General features: G+C 42.1%; 1 protein-coding gene across 1 annotated transcript in view; it reads left to right on the plus strand.

Moving 5' to 3' along the window:
- The first annotated feature begins 238 nt into the window (after window positions 1-238).
- Window positions 239-18,733, plus strand: part of LOC124555282 (peroxisomal targeting signal 1 receptor) — a 238,538-nt gene continuing 220,043 nt past the window's right edge. Inside the window, exons 1-2 of the mRNA XM_047129157.1 lie at window positions 239-269; window positions 417-614. The gene's annotated coding sequence lies outside the window, so the exon portion shown is untranslated. The remainder of the gene's footprint in view (window positions 270-416; window positions 615-18,733) is intronic.

An 18,733-nucleotide genomic window follows, 5' to 3' on the forward strand; every position in this document is an offset into this window, starting at 1 on the left:
CTTCTATACTTCCATTTTCTAAATTACTGAACGCCCTAATCCCACTAGGCAGTCATGTTTTTTCATAACAACATATTTTGCACTCAGTCACGTGGTGTCACAACACAGCTAGATATTTCAAAGAAATGAAATGTGCATTAATTCCATCCATCGCCGGTTATTTTGGAACCATAGTAAATTTACGCTAATCGATTTATGTCGCATTCTTGTTCATTGTCATCAGTGGACATTATTTCAGAGAGATAGTTGAGGGAATGAGCTGCGCTTACGTACGTCGTATCATGTTTACTCTGCAAATTAATTGAAACCTGTATGGCGGAAAAGCTCTCTGAATTGAAATATGGCTGTTAATTTTAAATCACTTGTCAGTGGCTGAAAATAAAGAAGAATTAATATCGCTTGTCTTATCGTTTTAGGACTGTTCGACCTATGACCCCTTGCTGAACACGTTCCACAGTTTGGTCTCTGATAAACATTGATCTGTCATGGTTTCATGGTGAGCAGACACTGTTAGCAATGTTGACGATACATAACCCCGTTGTTAAAGTGGATATTATCGCGTAGGAGGAAAAAAGTAATTTTTATTGGACGTCGTCATCACGTTAACTTGCCAGGTAGGACAGTGGTTAAGATTTTATGCGAAGACAAGTATTTACTTCGAAGAGAAAGGTATAAAGAAATGAACCGCGCATCAGTATAATCCATGGTTTTGAAATTTTTTTAGGGGAACGAATAACATTAGGAGGCAAGTCGTTCAACTACTTCATTCTAGGTCACTTCAGTACACGAGCATTGTCGTTCCTCGCTTCTAGCGTTCTGTCCCTGAAATTACGCAGTTCACCAATTCATAACACGGTTTCTCGTCCGTCGTTGCTCACATCCTTCTACACGACTGCCCAGCAATTTGTTTTTCTATATTATTATGTACATGCAGATCTCCGACACAAACTAGAAAAAAGAACCAAAGTATGTTGCATCCCCAGTGTTAGAGCAAACACATTGAACACTATTCTTTTTCGGATCCTTTTACTAATTTTGCAGGCTCACCCAGTGTCTTGCTCGTGTCTTTTGAAGTAGTGACTCGTGTATATATTTTATTCTGTACACTTAAGTACTTGTTTCGCATCTAAGTGGTTCCATCCGGTAGTGCTTTGCAGCAGATTGTAATCTAGTAATTTGGAATATACCACAGTAACATGCAGTTTAGTATGACAGAAGTTAGGTATCATTTCCGTATTTAAATTTTTGAAAATTGATGTATTTGACTAGTAGCTATAGCGCACGTACTCTTAGTAATTTAAATTTAAAATTAGTTTACTTGCTACATTCTAAAAATGTGGAAGAACACACAGGAAAACTAATTTTATTATAGAAGTGCATTGATCTTGCATTTTCCTAGTTTCCGGGTAGGCCAAAAACCAGTTGGAAACAAATTAGGATACTGCAGAATACTTAACTGCAAAGAAGAATGACCACAAGGCACTCATAAAATGTCTTGTAAATGGTTAAAATACATTTTGCGATACTGATGTAGCTGAAACTGATTTGTTTCATATTTGACAGTACTGATGTTAAAATTGCCATGTGGCAATTCTGATAGATGCCGTCAATGATTTCTGTAAACTACGTCGTACCCTTTATTTCTTCAACAGGACATTGGTAATAATGTCTATCAAGGGCGCCTATACCTAGGGGTAAAGGTGGAGTGTCCCATGCCACCCACGCAGCTGTCAGGAAAAGGAAAAAAATATGGTGTAGTCAGGTGTTTTTCTTTCACCCCCCATCCACCCACCCAGCTCCCAAGGAAAGGGGAAAATATAGTGTAGTCAGATGTTTTTCTTTCAAGAATATGTTTTTAAAAGTTAGTGTCACACACATTGTTAACAGGGTTGGAACTGAAACTTTTTTTATGACTACTTGAAAGTCAGCATTCGTCTTCCAAAATGTTAAAAATACTCCATTCCACCTAGGTCTCCCCCTTCCCCACACCCCTCACCCTTATAAACTATTGTATGGGTGCCCATGATGTCTGTGGGACCTTTAACTGCAACCTTGTCATTGTGAACTGCAGAACGTTATAGAAAGGGAAAGAAAGTTGTTGACACTTTATTTTGGAGACTTTGCCTTTAAGAACAAATAAACTTATATTTTCATTGCATTACATTTCTCGACATTGTGACTTAAATGAATAAATGATAAACCTTGATTTACCATTGCTCAGGATCTAAGCGACCTGTCGTGCTGAAACTTTGTGATCCTGTTCAACTTTTTGGGTACAATATCTTAGCTGTAAAACAAAAGGTCAAACTATGGTAAATTCATCATAGTGTACTATCAAAGTGGCCATAAATCTTGTTATACCAAATAAACTTAAATTTATATTACATTAAAAAATACATGTACCAGTCATACTCTTTATGGTTCCCAAGCCAAATATTTCATTTCTTATTAATTCATTTGTTGAAATTTGTTACTAATAGCAATTACAGTTGATACTAACAAGCTATAATGTCAGCCCATTCTTGTTGTTGATGGAGCTGGTATGACAGAAATAATGGTTGGTTTGGAATCCAACAAGCATCCTGCCTAGCTGGCCAATAGAGTGAATGTGCAGGTCCATTGGGGCACATGAAACTGACTAAACCATCATTTTCTTCTTCTGAAACTTCAGACACATTACATTTTCCGTCATATATACAGGCAATGTATTGGCCCAGTTGTAAGGTTGTAATATTTCTGAATGAAACTGTTGCTTGACATTGGTCAACATTTGCCACAAAAAATTTGTATCATTGGATACTCTTCTAATACAAACTTGCTTTTCATTTAATGGCACAAAATGATGATTCTCTCTTGTTCCTGATACTGTGCAGCCATTTTTGAACCTTGCTTTCTTCTCAGTTTTTAATGTTTAAATTTCTTCTTTTAAAACAAAAATGAGTTGGATTCCTCGGATATTCTTTGTACAGTGTTTAAACAAATCAGTTGATGTCAAAACCTGGTCCTCAGTTGGTGTTTGAAGGCTTGCTCTTGCTGCCAGGCGCTTTACAGTTCATCAAATTCCATCACATGGAGATTTTCCAGCAAAAAAGTTCCTTTCAGCTGAGATTCCAAAGTTATTTTGATGATGGCAGAGATTCAGAAAATTTTTGAAGTTTTTGTACTGCGCTGCTGACCCATCACTGAAGTAGTAAATGTGCATCATTTTTCCAAGGAGACACTTTAGATCTTCTATTAATTTCATTGTAAAAGCCTGTACAGCAATTGCATCATGTTTCAAGCTGTTGCTTACTATACAGTAGCTGATGCTGCTGATGTCCAAGTTATTTCTGAAGTACACAACAAATGGGTGTAAAGTTGCTTGGCTGTTACGCTATTCCAGTGAAAACCTTGAGCTGCATCCTGGACAATGAAGGTATAATTTTCAGCAAAGTCCATTAATATGATCAGTTCAGTTGGCTTACAGCTTTCTTTTATGCGTTTTAGATGCTTGCTCTGGTGCTTTGCAACGTAATGATGAGTGGAAAGTTTGTCAATTTTTGAAATCAGATCTTCAATAAAATCCTCTGGCATCGGTTTGGTTTCTAATGTATCTCTATCAGTGTGCAACTACTGTTTGAACTCAATTGTATCATCTGGATCACTGTCTTCAAAACTACTTTTTAAAAACTGTTCCAGTAGTTCTCTTACCAGACAGATTTCACAGCGATGAAGCATGCAGTCTTGTGATTCCAAATCACACACTGTTTTAGCAATCAGACTCTTATTATGTTGTTTAATTGGATTGCTTGCAAGCATCAGTTTCACATTTTGGTGTAAAGTGCAAACACAGACTGAATGGGTTCCTGCAGCATCCACAGTGATGCACCATTTTGGCCTCAATTCGCAAAATTTGGAAAACCCAATTTCAGGCCCATGCTGAAGTCGATATGCAGCAAACATTTCTTTCAAATTATTCATAATAAGGTATTTTTGCATCAAAACTTCCTTGCCTTCTATTCTAATTGATAGTCTTTTTTACCTGTACAAATTTGGCTAAATTCTTCATTCTGAAAAAATGATACCACTCTTTCTTTTATGGCGTCTGGAATCGTCTTGCTACACTTGTTCTTTGGCAGAGCTAATACACCATTTTCTGCCTGTAACTTCCTAGCTTCTTCTACCATCCTCTCTGAAACACCGAATTCTTGCATTGTCTCTTTTATAGTCCAGCTTTGTGGTACTAATGTCAGTATTTGCAATTTTTCAGGCTGCCTTGACAATTGCAACTTCTTTCAGTTCTTTACTCAGCTGCTTATAATCTTCACAATCAGGACATGTCTTGCATGTGCTAGGTGTTTGAAGATCTTTTGGGGCGAATCCTCCAGCAGCAGCAATGTTATTCGCAATTGCATCTTGAGCTCCGCTTATTTTTTGTTTTGTGTAACCTTTCACATCCCTTTTCGATACTATCTGAAATTTTAGAGGGGAGACCCCAAAAGCAGTTATACTTGAATCGATTGATACTTCTGGATATGCTTCATCTTCTTGCTGATTTGAAGTTAACTGTGATTTTTCCGCAAGTTGGACAGATCTTCTGACCAGGTTTCACATTGCTCTTAGTCATAGCTTGCAATTGTTTTGCTGTTTCCACATTGACAATCCGTAAATCCTTTTTAACAGAATGGTTCTTTGCACCAAAACGATTACAACAAGAACTCTGTAGAAAGTCATATTTCTCCAAGTTTTGCTTTGTGATGAAAGCATATTTGTGCATTTTCAGTAAGACATATCTCACTTCTTTGCTTTATTAATTCTTGTTGCTCTACTGGAAATTCTTCGATTGGAATGAAGACTTCTTGATGTGTGTGTGTTTTCAGATAACATGCAGAATTATCTGCAAGGCCAATGACACATGGAACTGAATTGATATCCATTACAGTACAATTAAATTTATGCTTCCAGTTGCCATTTGTTTCAAAATTAGATAAAGTAGAAATGGTGTATATTTCCAACTGAAACATATTAAACAATGATAGATAATGGGAACTTCCTTCAGAATACAACAGAAAAAAAAATTAAATAACCTGATAAATGTTTCTAGAGAGTCACCCTGTACCTTGAAATAATTTTTACTTACAAAAAAAAGATGTTTATCCAGGTATGAGAACACACTTTACACCATTTAAAAAGACACACACAACATCTGAACACTCTTCACTACACAACAGTGTGCTTCAGACTGATTGTTGAAGCATGTTACCAAACTCCATTGTTGACATTAAACTGGTCTGTCTCCAAAATAAAAACAACTTATTCTGATGAAACAAGGTGGACTCTTTTCAATGGTGCCAAGAAAAATCAAATTTGAGTGATCCCTTTTGAGGTGTGACCTTTTGAAAGTGAGCCAAAATTGACAGATTAAATTTTTAGCACATTTTGAACTTTGATTATTTGAGCAATCTGGGTGCCACTTGCAGAGCTTTGACATGCTGGCAGGTTGCAGGTAAATAAAGTATTAGCTTCAGAAAGTTACTCTTTCAGTAGATACAAGGCAATAAAGTATAGTAGAGCGTCGATTATCCGAAGTAATTGGGGGACATGGGTGTTCGGAAAACTGGTTTGTTCGGATAATCAAACTGTACATGTTTATTTGTCAAAAAGAAGTACTGTACAGTAAATTTATTCATAAAAACAGGCATCTCTTTTAGTATTACAAAATAACATACAAAGGCAACTTCAGTAGGAACATATAGTAATAATTCGTAATTGTCCCTCATAGAAAGGACAACACGTTTACGTTTAAGCATTTTGTATCGTCAAGTTCACTTCTTCATGCAGCAGCACACAAGTGATCATAACAGAGAACAGAAGGTGACTGTTTGCACTATGAAAAGCTCTTCTTGGGGGTGCGCAATCCTTCAAACTGCCCGTAGTGGCACGCCTCAGCTCTAAGCTGGCGCAGCTGTTGCTGTGAACAGCTTTGATACTGCTGCTACTTCTACTGCCAGTACAAAGCCGACAGAAGTGTGCTGATTGTTGAAACACAGTGACTGGCAGCTTAGCCGGTCAGCAGCGCCTTGTGAAGGCCCCATTAGAAGCAATTTTCCGCCAGCGGTGGCCCAGTGCGGCGACTACTGTGGGAAACTTGGTTTGGGAGTGAGGGGGATGATGGACGGTAGGGTGGGAGAGTAACAGGTGCGAGCAAGTACACAGTTCGGTTAAGCGGTCGTTCGGTTGACCGACGTTCGGATAATCGATGCTCTACTGTATAGCCAAAATTTGGTACGACAAGATTTATGAGCCACTTTGATAGAACACTATGATGAATTTACCATAGTTTGACCTTTTGTACTACAACTAAGCTATTGTACCCAAAAAGTTGAACAGGATCACAAAGTTTCAGCACAACAGGTCTCTCAGATCCTGAACAATGGTAAAACAAAGTTGATCATTTAGTCATTTCATTCGTAATGTCAAAAAAAGAGCCTTTACGAAAAGGTGGCTAGTGGGCCCCACTGTACTACTTGTGAAGCTGTAATTTGGCATTGCTTCATGTAAGGTCTATATGTACATCCTGTAAAATCTACTTCGAAATTGGACATGGTTGAGTGGGGACCATTAGGCCACTTGACATGAAATGACCCGAGAGTAAGCAGAACTTTCAACACATTGGAAATTACCAAGAATGGGAGTGGTTCGAGAAATATAACCGTGATACTGTGCATGTCGAACTTGACAGGAAAGTGCAAGTCAACTTAAATATAATCCACACTGGATGTGTTCGGTACTCTGACTTGTGCTATAAATGGGATATTCCGGTTCTCGGAGTTGTAGCTGTGATGCACTGAAACAATCTATCTGACATATGAGAGAGGAGTGCGTCCAGCAGTGCTATAAGGGTACCTGCAATGATTTTATGAATGTCAATGTCACAGCAGTGGAATGGATTAGAAACATAGATATTAATAATTAGTTGTTTTATTTTTGTTTTATGCAATGACATTGATTACATATTATAAATGTAGTGCATGTGCCTGACATGGAAATGATGATCACTACAATACCTTTAATATGATCATTCAAATACATTAATCATACTTATGACAGTAATGACTGTTTGATATTAGACAGTAACTACAACATCAAATAGATAAATAGGTTGAAACATGGCCTACTGCTTCAATCAACATCTTTTCCTGTGTATTACAATGACAAAAAGGTTCAGTGAGATTAATGTAACTGTGCTGTGATATTCAAACATGTTTTTTTTCTGTTTGATGAAACAAAATCATAAAAGCAGTTTTAATAAAAGGTCATGTAAGCTGCTGAAGATGTGAATGCAAAAGGATAGTAATGCCAATTGCAATAGTGTTACACTGAAAATACAAGGTGTTTGTAGTTATTATGTTTGAAGATCATGTTTGTATGACAGATCAGCAAGTGGATCAGTTAAGATTTTATTTCACAGGCAAAACATTAGATTGGACCACACAGTGGCATTGTAACTTCATTTTCTTCCTAAGTGTATGTAGGATAGTATTGTTCTGAACTGTCAATTTGTGCCTCACCAGTGAAAAAACACATTCTGTTTTAAGCAAGTAATGACACTATGTACTAGATGTGCAATCTTAGTTGATACTCGGTGCAGCGACTGATTGTAGTGACTGTAAATGGAAATGCATTTTCGGTTGCTCCGACAAGCCACCACACTGAGGGTCAACTTAGTTTGCATGTATAGTAATTCGTAACTTAATGTGGTTCAGTTCAGCTGCTCATACAGCTTGCTTCACTTCCAGTTTTTTTTCCACTCTTTTTTTTTTTTTTTTTTTTACTCTGTTCTCCAGTTTGGCCACTTTCTATTGCAGGTTGCAGTGGTTATTTACATGGTCTCTTAATTTCTCTGTTTGCGTGCCTTGTTCTGCTATTCCTTTGAAATGTCCTGTTTGTTACCATGTCATGATTTGGAGGCTCATTTACCCAGTGATATGTTGTATATGGACTATTTTGAAACTTCTTAAAAAGATGTCATGAATTCTAAAATTAGCATTTCTTGTAATTAGTTTGACAGATAGAAAAAAAGAACAACTAAGGAGATAGAGTGGATTAATTAAACTGCACATGGTGGAAGTTTATCTTACTAATACATTGATTACAAGACAGTATCTCCAAATGATGAAGCTGGCAGAATCATCATTCAGATAGTTGGACGGCATAGCATTTGAACTTTTAAGCCCTTACTACATGTGCCTCTGCTGTTCAGAAAAGAGCTATACAGCTGTTTCCTTTCCCATGTCAACATGCACTGCAACAAATCACTGATGTCCTAGAGATGGAAAGTAGATCAGAATTTGCCTGCTGTACTTTAAAATAACTTTTTAATTGACCTTTTTGTGCATTGAGTGTGCCACAGTTCTTTCGTTAGTGCCATGTTCACCCTTTGTTGCCTGTTTTGCAGATAGATGTAAACCCATGTGAAATGTGAATGAGGCTCCCTGCATGCCGCAAACACTGCCCTTGCCTCTGCGCCTCCCCCCCCCCCCCCCCCCCCCCCCCTGCCCCCAAACTCCGCAGGCCCGCACGCGCGCATACCTGTTTACACAAATGTTTTAAGGGGACACATTTGAAGGGAAAATGTTAGTGGTGTTTAGCATATTATGCTCATGAACAATTAAATTACACATTTACCTAGTAACAGGAGCTAGGACTTCCCTTTCTTATCACTACAGTGGTGTCGCATCATGATATGGAATTCCCAAGACACCAAAAGCATTTGGGAGCCAGCCTAATCCATGATAAGTCAGTTGCTGCCAATTTATCATGAAGATAGATTAAGATTAGTCAACGGTATGCTCCTAAATGGTGTCCTTGGTCAGCTAAATAGGACTGAGATGTAATTTTGGGACCACACAAGCAACCGTATCTTCATGGAATACTTCTCAAATGATTCTTACACAGTTTGGTAGTGATAAACGCTACATTTTCTTACTGAAGGCATAGGTCACATGTGGGATGCTGTATGTGGAAAAAAAAAAATAAACATGCACGAAATTGGACATGAAGAACTAATATGGTTGTGTTGGCGAGTGACAGATAAAGTGAGATCTCAGGGGCACTATTTTGTCACAAGTAAACATTCTCCATCTTCTTAAATGTTGTCTGTCCTGTCATCCAGTGGTAAGGATTACTTCATATGGTGACATGTGAAAAGCTCAGTGCCTGTACGTACTTGGAGTGCCCTATGAGTAGGGCATGCTCCATCTGACCACAACCTAATGTCCTGAAAATGTACACCATGCCAGTGCAGCAATTTAACTGTCATGCCTCCAGCCCAGTTACATGACTAACTCCCCCCCCCCCCCCCCCCTCCCCCCCTGAGGGTCCAGGGACTAGAATAGGCCTTAGGTATTCCTGCCTGTCACAAGAAGTGACTAAAAGGAGTGTCTCACATTTTGGGCTTTATGTGATGGTCCCCTGTAGGGTTTGACCTCCATTTTTCAAAATTTTCCCGAAAAGCGAGCCAATTGGGAAAGGGTGCCTTACATGGTGCATTGTGTCCATTGTGCCTTAAGATCCTTAGCTCACCTTTTTGTCGTCGCATTGCAGTCCAGCTCATTCTCCATCTCTTGGGCGAGGACACCTTCCTGGGTGCATTTTCCACCATGCACTACGCAGTGTCACTTTGTGCTGACAATGACCATGGACTTCTTTGCACCTGATTGTAGCCCCCTGACAACACAAGGATCGTTCTGCTGATGCCTGCGCCGTTAATTCCCCATGTATGCCAAGGGGTAGATGCCTGTCACCCTGGGGCATTGGGACTCTCGGAAAAGGCCATCCTGCCAGGTGGCTTTTGCTGCAGCTGTGTGGCGCCCATGGGGAGGGCCCCTGGTCGGAGTGGGTGGCATCAGGGTGGATGACGTGTGCTGAAGTGTACCACGTCATCAGTTGGTGATCAGACACCAGCAGCCTCTAAGCATTTCAAGTCTCTCTACAATGCAAGAAAGTATGACCCTAAATCATCCCCCTCCCTGGCCACACCATGGGGGAAACGTCAGGCTAAGGATGGCAGCGAATCTTATTCGCCCCGGTACCTCTTATGTACGAGAATTGATGAGGACGCCTTTGTTTCGATGAAGCCACAGTTTTTTGTATAGCATTTAGAGGACAAGATGGAGGTGTGGAGGGCTTATCCAAAATGCTCTCTGGGTCAGTCTTGATCAAAACAGCATCCTCTGCCCAGTCATGGGAGTTACTCACTTGTAACAAGCTGGGGAATGTTTCTGTAACCATCACACCCCATATGAGCTTAAATGTGGTCTAGGGTATCATATTTCAGAGAGACTTTCTTTTACAGTCAGACGATGAGCTGCGCGCCAATTTAGAGTGGCGAGGTGTAAATTTCGTCCGGCGTGTCCACTGGGGTCCGAAGGATAATCAGGTTGCCACTGGTGCCTTCATCTTGGCCTTAGAGGGTAACACATTACCTGAGAAGGTGAAGGTGATTATCGATGTCAAGCCATATATCCCTCCCCTGATGCGGTGCTAAGTATTCGAAGTTCGGCCATATGTCTTCCCGCTGTACTTCCAGCATCACATGTTTAGATTGTGGACGTCCATCACATCCCAATACTCCATGTGCCCCGCCTCCTGTCTGTGTCAACTGCAGAGAGCATCATTCACCTTGCTCACCAGACTGCACGATTTTACAGAAAGAGAGGAGAACCATGGAATACAAGGCCCTGGACCGACTGACCTACACTGAGGCTAAGAGGATATATGATCACCTACATCCTGTGCTGCCACGATGACAACAGTTGTAGCCTCATCAGTTCCGCATATTCCAGTCGGCTCTGAGCCAGAAGGCTACACCTTCCCCCTCTATGGTGGGGGGGGGGGGGAATTCCCCCCTGTTGCTCCCGCACTACCTACCTCATGAGCAACCCCACCTCTCCACCCTCCACCCCCAACCATCACAACCATCAGGGACACCAATCCCCACTTCCCAGCCGGAACAACGCAAGTCTTCTCCGGCTCCTCTCGCCAGGAAGGGATCCCTTGGGTCACTCCCTTCCCAGGTTTCTGCTAGTGGGAAAGATGACACCCGCCAGTGGCTGAAGTGCCCAAAAGCAGCTGGTCTTAGGGCTTCACGATCCTCCTCAGTCCTGGAGACTGAATCAGTGAAGCCCTCACAGCCAGAAAAACCCAAGGAGCAGCAAGAAAATTCCGAAAAGAAGACCCCTAAGACCAAGGAAATTGTGGTGGCACCCACACCACTACTACCTACAAGCTCTCTGTCTGGGGATGAGGTGGAGATTCTAGCGTCTGCTGAGGACTTAAATCTCGCCAGACCCTCAGATACTATGGATATAGACTGCTCAGGCAATAAGTCAGTGGTAGAAGGTGACGCTGAGGTGTAAACTGCCTCATTGAATGTTCCATGCCTTCCCAGTCTCACGGAATTGTGGCGTTTTTTTTTCCACCACCTGGTTGAACTACGGCAACTGTTAAGCTTTACCCCTGCCCTCCGCGGCTATAAGGGATATTACAGGAACCATAGCGACTATAATCGAGTGTCAGGTGGAGTTTGCGTTTATGTCCTAAACTCAGTCTGTATTGCAACTGTGCCCCTTCAAACCCCTCTTGAAGCAGTGGCTGTCAGAATAAGGACGACGCAGGAAATAACGGTCTGCAGTGTATATTTTCCTCCAGATGATGTAGTACCCCTGAATGTATTAGCTGCACTGATTGATCAACTCCCTAAACCTTTCATACTTTTGGGAGATTTTAATGCCCATAACCCCTTGTAGGGTGGCACCATGCTTACTGGCCAAGGCAGAAATGTTGAAACTTTGTCTCAGTTCGACCTCTGCCTCTTAAATACTGGGGCCGCCACACATTTCAGTGTGGCTTGTGGCAGTTACTCGGCCATTGATTTATCAATTTGCAACCCAGGACTTCTCCCATCTATTCACTGGAGAGCACATGACGACCTTTATAGTAGTGACCAATTCCCCATCTTCCTGTCACTTCCCTGGCATCAGGCCCACGGGCGCTTGCCCATATGGGCTTTAAACAAGGCAGACTGGGAAACTTTCACTTCTGCGGTCATTGTTGACAGCCCCACATGGTAACATCGATATGATGGTTGAGCAGGTGGGATTGTTAATGCGGTGGAAAACGCAATCCCTCGCTCTTTAGGGTACCCTCGATGAAAGGTGGTCTCTTGGTGGTCACCAGAAGTTGCTGAGGCAATTGAGGAGCATCGGCGAGCTCTATAGCAGCATAAGCGGCACCCTTCCTTGGAGCACCTCATAGCCTTTGAGGGGCTTCGTGACCCGCCTTTGCCAGCTTATCAAAAGACGGAAGCAGGAGTGTTGGGAGCGATACGTCTCGACCATTGGATGCCATACGTCACCTTCCCAAGTCTGGACGAAGATCAGACGTCTTGTTGCGTACCAGACCCCAACAGGTGTCCCTGGCATTAACATCAATGGTGTGTTGTCTACCTACACAAACGTGACTTTTAAGCACTTTGCTGAGCACTATGCTTGAGCCTCTGCATCGGAGAACTACCCCCCAGTCTTTCGCACCCTCAAATGGCGGATGGAAAGGAAAGTCCTCGTGTTCGCTACATGCCACAGTGAATCCTGTAACACCTTATTTACAGAGTGGGAGTTCCTCAGTGCCCTTGCAAATTGCCCCAACACACCTCCTGGGCCAGATTTGATCCACAGTCAAATGAATGAACATCTCTCATCTGACTACAAGCGACAACTCCTCGTCATCTTCAACCGGATGTGATGCGATGGGGTCTTTCCATCGCAGTGGCGGGAGAGCACCATCATTCCGGTGCTTAAAAACAGTAAAAACCTGCTTGATGTGGATAACTATCAGCCCATCAGCCTCATCAACGTTGTTTGTAAGCTGCTGGTACGTATGGTGTGTCGGCCTGGTTGCCGTCTTTTTTGATTTACGAAAAGTGTATGACATGACCTGGTGACATCATACATATCCTTGCCACAATATACGAGTGGGGTCTCGGAGGCCCGTTCCCAATTTTTATCCAAAATTTCCTGCCTCTTCGTACTTTCCATGTCCAAGCTGGTGCCTCCCATAGTTCGTCCCATATCCAGGAGAATGGGCTCCTGCAGGGCTCCATATTGAGTGTATCTCTATTTTTAGTAGCCATTAATGGTCTAGCAGCAGCTGTAGGGCAATCCATCTCACCGTCTCTGTATGCAGACAACTTCTGCATTTCATACTTCTCCACCGGTACTGGTGTTGCTGAGCGGTGCCAACAGGAAGCCATCCACAAGGTGCAGTGATGGGCTCTAGCCCACTGTTTCCAGTTTTCGACCACAAAGTCGTGTGTTATGCACTTCTGTCGGCGCCGTACTGTTCATCCAGAACCATAACTTTACCTTGATGATGATCCACTCACTATAGTGGAGACATATTGATTCTTAGGACTGGTTTTCGACGACTGATTGGCTTGGCTTCACCACCTTCATCAGCTTAAGCAGAAGTGTTGGCAGTACATCAATGCCCTCCGCTGCCTGAGCAACACCAACTGGGTTGCAGATTGCTCTATGCTGCTGCTGGTCTACAGAGCACTTGTTCAATCCCGCCTTGAATACGGTAGTCTGGTTTATGGTTTGGCGGCACCCTATGTGTTGCATTTACTTGACCTAGTGCACCACTGTGGCGTTCACCTAGCGACAGGAGCCTTCAGGATGAGTCCGATGACCGGCGTCCTTGTGGAGGCCGGAGTCCCTCAATTGCAGGTTAGGCATGTGCAGTTGCTCTCCAGTTACGTTGCACAAGTTCGTAGTTCTCCTACACATTTGAATTATTGTCTCCTTTTTCTCGCCCATGGTGGTTCATCTCCTGCATCGGCGGCCCAGGTCATGACTTTCAGTTGCGGTTTGTGTGCGATCCCTTCTCTCCGAACTGGAGTCCTCGCCTTTTCCTCCTATACTTGAGGTTCATTCACGAACACCTCCATGGTGTACACCTAGGCCGTGGCTTCGCCTGGACCTTTCACATGGACCTAAGGACTCAGTTAACCCTGTGACTCTCCGCGCTGTTACTGCCACTTGATTCTCGATGTGTTCTGGGGCCATGCAGTGGTTTACACCGATGGCTCAATGGCTGATGCTCACGTTGACTTTTCCTATGTTCATCGAGGACATATAAAACAGCACTCCTTGCCAGGTGGCTGCAGTGTTTTCACTGCAGAGCTGGCGGCCATATCTCGTGCTCTTGAGCACATCCGCTCATGCCCAGGTGAGTCATTTCTCCTGTGTATTGACTCCTTGAGCAACCTACAAGCCATTGCCAGTGCTACCCCCGTCATTCTTTGGTAGTGACCATTCAGGAGTCCATCTATGCCCTGGAACGGTCCAGTCGTTCAGCGGTATTTGTCTGGATCCCAGTTCACGTCGGAATCCCAGGCAACGAACTTGCTGACAGGCTGGCCGAACAGGCTACGCAGAAACCATTTATGGAGATCGGCTTCTCTGAAACTGACCTGTGTCTAGCATTACGCTGCAATGTTTTGCGGTTTGGGAGATGGAATGGTATTACCTCAGTACGCACAACAAGCTGTGTGCCCTTAAGGAAAATACAAATGTGTGGAAGACCTCCGTGTGTGCCTCTGGCAGGGACTCTGTGGTTCTTTGTCAGTTGTGCATTGGCTATACATGGCTGATGCATGATTACTTCCTCCATTGCGAGGACCCACCTCAGTGTTGCTGTGGCTCGCGAATGACGGTCGCCCATCTCTTGCTGGACTGCCCACTTTTAGCCACTCTGTGGCAGACTTTGAACTTTCCTGGCACCCTACCTTCGGTGCTGGGCGACAATGCCTCAACAGGAGCTTTAGTTTTACGTTTTATTTGTGAGGGTGGGTGTTATCATTTGCTCTAAGTTTTAGCACATGTCCTTTGTGTCCTCCGCCCTAGTGCTTTCATGGTGGGGGTTTTAATGTGTTGCAGAGTGGCTGCCTTTTCCATTTCATCGTCAGCTGGCCATGGTAACCTGCTTTCTTGTTTTAACCTCTTCTACCTGTTTCTTGCGTCTTTGTGGTTTTCTTGTCCCCTTTTATCCGTTTAAGTGTTTGTTGCCCTTCAGTCATTGTTGTGGTTTTTCCTTTCCTTCTGTTTTGTGTTGTCTCATTGTGCTAGTTTCACCATTGTGGCACTGTTTCCTTTGGAACAAGGGACCGATGACCTCGTAATTTGGTCCCTTCCGCCCTCTTTTAAACAAACAAACCAACCAACATGACTCACTGAACTATTCCATATTATAAGAACACTCTTTCTGCAACACATCAGCTGCCTGTAATTCAGTTGCTCTCATTTTGGAAAATGATACAAGGTCTCAAGATTTACAGAAGTATAAACAAACATTTTACAAACGTAATTAAACTGTAGATAAATTACTAGCACTTACATAATTTAATTAATTTTTGCCTTATTAAGTTCATTTCAGCAGTTGGTGTATTCCCAATTGTAATAAACGTAAGACTATTGTTCATTGTTTAACTTTCCCAGTACATAAATGGTTGGCATTCTGTGAAGTGAAGTGAATTGAAGTGAGAGTGAGTGAGTACATGTGAGTGAGATGAGGTTATCAGCACCCTTGCTAATTAGTAGAAATGAATGTGGTTGAAATGCGAGAAAAGCAATAAACAATCAGAGATAGTATCACACTCACTCTCACCCATGATCAATCACACTCACTCTCACTCTCACCCATGATCACCTGCATCATCACACTAGGCAAGATAGCATTAAAAGTCTTCAGATGTTCTAAACCTATTAATGGGAAGTTTACTATCTTTTTGGCCAAAAAATCGATTTTTTAAAAAAATTGCATGTTTTGATCCATAAAAGTGTTTAGAATCCACCCCTGAAATGGTTTTTCCGAATACGGAACGGAAATGTTTGTTATTCGTAATTGAACAAAAAAATGCACTTGCCTGAAATTGGCCTTTTTCACGCACCGGTTTTTTTCTTTCGGAGGACAAGTTATTGCACCGGTGCTTGGGAGGAAACACACAAAATTCAAATGAAAGTTTGAATGCGTGTGTTTGGAAGCTAGCCCCCAAGCATTTGCATTCTGGTGCGAAGACTGTGGAGGTTGCGACTTTCCTGGCAGTGAGCAGCTTCAGCGAAGGCTATTCAGCAATTCTGAAGACCATGACAATGATAGACGTCAACCTGGGACTCTATTCGATGCAGTTTGCCAAACATTCAATTGGCCGAAAACTGCTTGTTACCGGCCGTTCAAGCGGCTTTGGAGCAGCGCAGGATGGTCCAGATCGAGCAGAATACCCTCTATGAGGAAGAGGAAGGACTAGTTTATGGACCCGGAATAGCAGATTGAACGTACGTTGCATAATATTGTATTTATATGTAGTCAAAACTTCAAACGCGTTTTTCTCGAAATGACCTTTTTTTTTTTTTTCTTTTTTTTACCGCAAGGTGTGGTAACTTCAAATCTACTGAACCAATTGGCATGATTCTTTGTTTCCGATGAAGCTAACTAAATTGTCTAGGAGCTGTACCACTTTTATTCCGATCCATCAACTATATTTTTACTTGGCCGACGAAGTCGAAAAATCGATGAAAAAAACCCAATTTTTTTTTTCTTTTTTTTCAAATGGCTGCCATTTTGTTTCCTATTGTCCAAATAACTTAAGTGAGATAAAACTCCTAAAGAATCTTATATACTTCGCTAACGTCAACTCGATTTTGATTTCAGACAAGCCGGCTGACCTGTGACATACCGCGTGTGGTGGTCTGTACTTCCGCCTTTGCTCTTCGACATTTATGGTCGAAAAAATTCCAGTTTGTAGAGGAAATATCAATAAACCTTTTGACCAAATTTGACATTGATATCTGTAACACATCCCGAGAAAAAAATTCTCAAAGAACATGCTTTTTTTGGGCCAAAGATAGTAAACCTAAGTAAACGAAGGAAGACAAGAGGAAAACTAAAATAGCTTCACAGGAATGTGTGACTGGCTCATCACTTACCAAAAACATGGATGAGCCAGGTACACTGATTACACATTTACACTGTGGAATTTTAGGGAATGAGTTGGACAATTCACAAAATTTTAAAAGTCCTACCACATTTGTTTGATTGTCTATTGGAATAGAGGACAAAAGAGTCTGCAATTGAGCTGCCACGCTTTGGTCCAAAAATGTAACTCAGTCTAGTAAATTGTGGCACACTGTGTTCTGTATGCCACAAGTGCCACACATTGGAGGGTCTTCTCACTGGAGCAAGAAGACATAAGACACGTGTTCAAAAACTAAGGTGACTTAATATTTTTATGAAAAAATATTTATTTACTCTTCAATATTTGTGTTGTCCCCTTCAAAGTAATCCCCCTCAGATACAATACACTTGTGCCAATGCTTCTTCCAATCCTCGAAGCACTTCTCATGAGCGCTTTTTTGTACACCCTTGAGTATTTCAGCATTGCAGTTTTTATTTCATCAATCGTTGAAAATCTTTGTCCTTTGTAGGTCTCTTCAGTTTTAGGAAAAGGAAAAAGTTGTAGGGGGCCAAATCCAGTGAATATGGTGGCTGAGGCATGATTGTCATGTTGCTTTTGGCCAAAAAATCTCTCACAAGCAACAGTGAATGAGCAGGTGCATTGTCATGATGCAAAAGCCATAAATTGTTTTTCCGCAATTGTAGACATTTGTTGCATATTGCTTCTCGCAAATGGTGCTTAACATCAAGGTAATACTCCTTATTGACTGTACAACCTTGAGGCAAAAATGCATGATGCATTACACCTTCGGTAATCAGGGGGGGGGGGGGGGGGGGAGGGGGGGGGGAGGGGAATAAAAACACTTTGACATTTGAACTTGGCGTGCTTCGTTTGGTCTTGGCTCTCTGAGATGCTTCCATTGGGACAACTGGGCTTTGGTTTCGAAGTCATAACCATAAACCCATGTTTTCTCACCAGTTATGACCCTTTTGAGCAAATCAGGATCATCATTGACATCATTCACGAGCTCCTCAGTGATGCTCATGTAATGGTTCTTCTGATCAAAATTGAGAAGTTTTGGAGTAAACTTCACTGACACACGTCTCTTGCCCAAAACATCCGAAAAAATTGCATGACATGTGCCGACTGATATGCCAACATTCTCAGCAACTTCTCTTATGGTAATTCAACGATTTTCCAAAACAATTTTCTTCACAGCTCTGACATAACCATCTGTTGTTGATGTGCTGGGGTGTCCAGAGCGAGTTTCGTCATTGGCATCATCTCGGCCATCTTGGAAGTGCTTGCACCACTTATACACTTTTTCTTTACTTAGAGCAGACTCACTGTATGCCACTGTCAACATTTCAAGTGTTTTAGAGCACTTGATTCCATTTTTCTCACAAAATTTGATGTCAGTTCTTTGCTCCATTTTTATAATATAATAGTCGAAAATCGCTGAGTACACTGAAACACTTCTAACCTTTCTATCTGTCAAAAACGAATGAAGTATTCTGTACACCTCTACACTTCAAACTGTGAACGTATGTTCAGCAAATGTGTAAAAAATATCAGCAATCGAATGTATGTGGCCCACGCAATTTGAAAAGTCACCTTACTTTTTGAACAACCCTCATATGTCACAGGGCAGTGGCCTATGCGAAGAAGAGTAAGGAGGACCTCATCCTGCCTGTATGGCTGGAAGAAGGTATGCTACGGCCATGTAGTGGACTTTACCAG

This window comes from Schistocerca americana, chromosome X, assembly GCF_021461395.2.
Source record: "Schistocerca americana isolate TAMUIC-IGC-003095 chromosome X, iqSchAmer2.1, whole genome shotgun sequence".
Taxonomy (NCBI): Eukaryota; Metazoa; Arthropoda; class Insecta; order Orthoptera; family Acrididae; genus Schistocerca; species Schistocerca americana.